The sequence below is a fragment of the Mus pahari genome, chromosome 15, assembly GCF_900095145.1.
Source record: "Mus pahari chromosome 15, PAHARI_EIJ_v1.1, whole genome shotgun sequence".
NCBI classification, from domain to species: Eukaryota; Metazoa; Chordata; class Mammalia; order Rodentia; family Muridae; genus Mus; species Mus pahari.
The window spans coordinates 13,595,356-13,601,540 of NC_034604.1; the positions used below are offsets into that span (position 1 = coordinate 13,595,356).

Consider the following 6,185-nt stretch of genomic DNA (forward strand, 5'->3'; position numbering starts at 1 on the left):
CATACAACAACATGGCATACAAATGGCATACATACAACAACAGGGAAATCAGGGAAAGAAGATCCTTTACTATAGCCTCAAATAATATAAAAACATCTTAGATTATCCAAGCAAGTAAAAGACTTGTGTGACAAAGACTTCAAGCCTGTCACGAAAGAAATTGAAGAAGATGTCAGAAGATAGAATGATCTCTCACGCTCATGATTGGTAGGCTTATTATAATAAAAATCCTACCAAGATTCAATGAAATTTCCATCAAAATTCTTTATACAATTTAAGAGAAAAATGCTCAACTTCATATGAAAAAGCAAAAACCTCATGATAGCTAAACCAACCCTGTACAAATAAAGAACATCTAAAGCTACCACTATCCCTGAATTCAAGTTGCTTTCATCCCTGGTTTTCAAGGAATCAGTGGCTGGATTGCCCAGAGACCTAGGATAGAACCAAACAATAATGGAGAAAAAACTTAATAAAATTTTTCCTAATGATATTCTGTTATAATCATCATCAGATATATAGACCCACAAGCAAACATTAGACAGAGCTTGGGGAATTCCGGGTAGAAGGTGTAGAAGAATTTTAGAAGCCAGACAGGTCAGGGATACCACAAGAATAAGGCCCATAGTTATCTATTAGGGCTCATAGGGGCTCCCTCACAGAGACTAAACTGACAATCAGGGAGCCTATATTGGACTGACCTAAATCCTGTTATGGTTGTGATGCTGCTTGGTGGTCTTGTGGAAGTCCTACAGAAGGAGCAGGGGCTGTCTTTGACTCTTGCTCCTGTTTATCAGATCCTTTTTCTTCTACTAGGTTAGTCTTGATATAAGAGGAGGTGTCTAGTTTTGTTGCAACTTGTTATGCCATGTTTGGTTGATATGCCTGGGAGGCCTGCCCTTTTCTGAAGGTAAACAGAGGAGTGAATTGGGAGGGTGGAAGGTAGATGCAGGGAGAAGAAAATGTGGTTAATATGTAATGTATGAAAGAAGGATAAATAAATATATTAAATAGATTTTTAAAATAAACAATTTCAAAAAAATTGTAATTTGCTTGTCTGATTAATTCCAGAAAGTTTAATGATAGGTTAGCACTGCATATTTTAATATGACATGATACTACTGCTAATAACATACTATATATAATATATATAATATAGTATATATACTATACTAATATTAATCTATCAATACTATTAATAATATTTGATTTATTAATAATAATTAATATGGTATTAATAATATCAATACTATAGTATAATATCATAAATATAGTATAGAATTTCCCTCAAAGGAATGATGAAAAACTAATTTAGAATATCATTGATAAGGACAATATATAGGAATTCTTACCATATTCTTATCCTAGATTTAAAAAAATAATTTGATTTTGAGAGATACAATGATTTAGGAACTACCCGTGTCCATTTCTCTTAATCATTTATAAATGAGAAATTTTCACCCAGATTTTGTGATTTACTTAGTGTAGTAGTGATCAAAAGAAATTTATCTGGTTCTAATATGTAAACATTCCATGGTTTTACAGTGTTTTCCAAGTCAAATGTGTAACATACTGTCTATGTACTCTTCCTTACATCAGTGTTGTAACCTCAAACTCAGTTCCTGAATCTGGACTTGTCCATCTCCCTATTCCAGTTCTAGGCTCACGTGCCACACCTGTTTCCTTTGTCCTATTCCTTGACATGTGCTCACTGCATTGATCAGACTGCTGTGTTCTCTTACCAACAGATATCAGATTTTCTTGAGCTGCTCTACTCTGAGAAAGGTGAGTTCATACACAGTCCTTCTCTCAAGTAGATCTTGACCTTGGGCTGCTATGATAGATCTTTCATTACCCAACCTTAGCAAATGCCCTGTCAGGCCACAGAAATCCTTACCCTTTGTTTAGTGTCTTCCTTTTTCACATCCTTCCATCCCTCGCTCTAAGCATCTGACTACCATAGTCTGCTTAGCAAGAATACTTTCAGATTGTTTATCCAAAGTTATTCTGGTATTAATGGCCCATTAAGAATTTTCCAACACACTGATATAACAACCAGCCCCTTGACTGTAAATTTCCATGTGTGGCTGCTGTTTTAGGAAGAACTCATTTCTATTCTGAAGTCTCTCTTATTATATAGAAGTAGATCCTGAAGAAAACCTCATTTTGTTTTTGTAACTCATTGTTAACTTCATTAAGACAAACTTGGAACTTTCTCTTTTACTTCCTCTCTGTCTCTTATTTTTAAATGATTTCCAATTCACTATCCTCAGTCCCTGAGGCTGACAGAATCAGTTCTTCACACTCACATATTATCAAGTCCTGATGGATAGAGTGGAAAACAAGGGTAACATGCTGGCACCCTGCATTAGTAAGCTTTCTGTTACTGACCAGCATAATGAGGATAAATAGCTTAAATAGAAGAAACATTTTTTTTGTTCACTTTTCTTCTTCTTCTTCTTCTTCTTCTTCTTCTTCTTCTTCTTCTTCTTCTTCTTCTTCTTCTTCTTCTTCTTCTTCTTCTTCTTCTTGTTTTTGTACCACTTGGCTTCTTAGTATGTGTCCATAGAGTAGAAGCTTAGGATTCAAATCACATAATGTACCAAATAATGCATATACCTCATCTTTCCTTATACCTATAAAACATACTAAGTATAGCTATTTTAAGTGAAAATAATGACTAAAATTAGCATTATTTCAATAGAGCTGATTAGTTCAAAATATTGTCTCCTTTCAAGAAAACCTTTAACCAAAAAGCAAGTAACCTTTCCACGGGGTTCTCTCTAATTGGGAATAGTATTTCTTTATAGTAGTTATAAGTGTTCTGGACAAGGGCATTTTTGCCTGCCTGGTAGTAGTTATACCTCCTGGGGTTTAGATCCCAATTTACCATTAAGCTGTTCTGTATTAGGTGCTGCTTATTATATGTATTTTCAAATATAAGAATCACAGATTTGCATCTGATTAGTATTCTGGCCTTGTCCAGTAGTGGCAATAATGTAACTCGTTTTTTCCCCACACTCTGTTGTTTAAAGTGATGCTGCTGTGACAGAATCGAATTTATCTACCACAAAAATATTAAGACCTAATGTCCTATCCCTAGAACCCCTACAAAGCTGCATGCAGTGGTATACATCAGCAAGGATGCAAGGACTGGAGAATCTGCAGAAGCTCATGGACCAGCTATTCTACTGCATATAATAGCAAACCATAGGTAGAATGCACAGGACTGAGACTACAGACTACCCTCTGACCTCCACATTATGCCAGGCATCACACAAGTGTGTCTTCATTCACTCACATGCATAAACACTCACACACATATAAGTTATAAAAATGGATACTGCCATTTCTTGCACAGTCAACATTAGAACTCAAGAGTTGTTCTCTATCTCTATTGGTTGTTTCAAAGTGAAAGCCCAAAGCTCACTGTGTGGGGGGACAAATAAACATTCAACTAGAGCCATAAGGAAGATGTCTTTGGAGTCTGGTCTTTCCATGTAAGAGCTGTGGTACTTAATCTTCATAAATCCTTCATTTTCCTGAGTATAACATGGGAATGAAACCACCTATATCTCCCCAAATTTGCATTATTAAAGGGGATTTAATTTGCTGATGACTTACGATGTGTACAACAAGAATTTAGATTTTCTTTTTATTACGAAACTTTCTCTTTAGTGAATAAATCTTATGAGATTGTTCATTGCAGTGTGCATTTGTTTTATTTTGAAATGATGATTTAGTCACTTTTTGGAGTTAGAAAAGAACATTGTACTTTACGATTGTATAATTCTCTTCATTCTATTTGGGTCAAAAATGGAGTCCGGAGTCCGGCCCAGGGTTCGGGGCACTGGGTGAAGCGGGATGTGGGAAGTCTGACTGCTCGGACCCTACGTGCCCTAGGGCTTGTGTCGGGCTGTGAGAAGTCTCAGGACCCTGCTTTGGGGGTGGGGAGGTGCACTCTGAGGTCCCTGCACAGAGGCTGAGACCTGCAGGTTCTTAGGCTCGGACACCCAAGAGACTGCTGGATGTTGCAAAAGAGCTGAGAACGGAGAGTGGCTCTAGCCCAGGGCAGAGGGGAAAAGGCGGGAGGAGAGAGCTCTGGCTAGGTCCTGCAGGGAGAGGAGTCCTAGGCTTGCTTGGGTGGGCAGCTTTAGTTGGCTGGAGGCGCTGAGAGGCCTTCTGGAGGTTAGAAGACCTACTCCTTTGCTCCAGCACAGAGGATCCCGATGAGAAGAGATAGTCCATGGTTTTAAGATGTTTATTGTAAAAAGGCAGAGAGAGGGAGAGAGTAGAGAAGCAGAGGCTAGCCATGGCCACGTGAAGAGAAGGGGAAGGGAATGTAGAGAGAGGGAGGGAACAAGGGGGCAAGAGGCAAGGGAGAAGAGTAACATAAGAGAGTAAGGAGTGGTCAAGTAGCCTCTTTTATAGTGAGCCAGGCCTACCTGGCTGCTGCCAGGTAGCTGTGGGGGTGGAGTCCAGACAGAATACCAGGAGCTAGGGTGTTGCCCTATGTGACTCATGGCCACACACCTCTCTGCAGGGAAATGTGGGAGGTTGCAGTTGTGACAGGAGCCAGGGCCCCAAGGGGAAAGGTTGACCACCTGCCATTCCTTGCAGGCAATAAGTCACATCCTGGGTCTCTGGGGTTCAAAGCCTGCGCTTGACATGGGATCAGGCTGCCTGTGCACAGCTCACTGCCCCAAATTTTTACAGTATATCCTACGGGTGATGGCAAGGAACAGGAGGAGATGACAGTGAAAAAAAAATACAAGCTAAATAAAGTAACCATAGGAATATGGATCCAATAATCTGGATCAGGCTCAAGTCTATACAGCAGTCTCAATTCTCAGTTTATGTGTTCTTTGCAAATATCTCCTACTCGTGAGGTTTTCTCCAGGTTTCAAATTTCACCATACACCTTCGTTCCAGCTTATATATCTTCATATATGCCTATCTTCTGTAAGTGAATGCCCTACATTTTATATTTAGTTTGAACTTAGATTTTTTTTTTTTGTCTAAATGTGTGTTTCTAATTCCACAGTTGTGAGCATTAACCACACCAGCGACCCATTCTTCTCCTAACTTCACTGTGTTTTTAGGCCTGTCCCTTTACTTTTAGTCTCGTGACCTGGAAACTAAAGTATGAGACGTCTTGTCAGTTACCTAGCATTCTCTGCATGCCTCTCTCTTCTTCTTTGGCTCTTACTGTCATTTGCTCTAGCTCTCACATTTGCTGTCTGTCGCTTTAATATTTATTCTGTTAAAATCACCTCTCATCACTTTTAAACCCATATAAGCATCACATTTTCAAAATTCTCTTTTCAAACTCTCAGCTTTCTATTCTTTGTAACACATCATTCTGCCAAACTTACCATGTGGGTAGAACATTCTCACTCTAATGAGTGTCACTAATCCCATGACTATGAAATACATTTCTACCTCTCAAGCTCTGTCTCACACCCCCACCATCTTAACATTTCTCCATTGTCATTCACCAGGTCTTTTCTTCTTTTTAAGAGGCTCTACAGTTACCTGGATGTTTGCTTCTTTGCATTCCTATTCCAAAGAAATGCTCTTTTCTCCTTAATACCTATACAAGCTTCTTGCTGACAGAATGACAAGAAAAATTCATTCTATGGTTTTATTGCTTATGTGTAGAGAAGCACATAAGCCTCTAGAGCATATTGGGATCTTAGAGGGGTTATTGAGCTTGTGACAGCCATAGTTCATTAACTGGGCAAGCTAGCTTTTTGTATAAGTGCCTTCTTGAATAGGTGGGTTCAATTTACCCTCCTTCAATGAACCTTAAAAACACTTCCAGTGATGATGATGATGATGATAATGGTGGTGGTGATGATGATGATACACACTTGGTTACTTAAGGAGATTTGTCAAAGAATTTAGAGGTTCCACTTGTTTTCAAAATTAAGATGGTTCAAGTCTCTCAGAAATATCTGGAAAAAACTCCCAGAGGGTGAATGCTGAGGCAAAGCAAACTGAAATTTGGTAGTCAAGATGGAGTATAGTTCTATTCAGTTCATTCCAGTAGAATGTGTTTCACTGTAAGTCAACAAGTAAATTTCATGAGTTAAGCTTAAATGTACTTTTCTTGTTTATGCATACACAGGAACCTATGTATCTTCAACTATTTTAATAGGATATAGAAATTTTCAATCATGGAA

General features: G+C 38.5%; 1 long non-coding RNA gene across 1 annotated transcript in view; it reads right to left on the bottom strand.

The window, feature by feature from the left end:
• LOC110332852 overlaps window positions 1-5,517 on the bottom strand; it is a 13,184-nt gene extending 7,667 nt beyond the window's left edge. Inside the window, exon 1 of the long non-coding RNA XR_002381043.1 lies at window positions 5,376-5,517. This is a non-coding gene — a long non-coding RNA (uncharacterized LOC110332852). The remainder of the gene's footprint in view (window positions 1-5,375) is intronic.
• Between the last annotated feature and the right edge of the window lie 668 nt (window positions 5,518-6,185).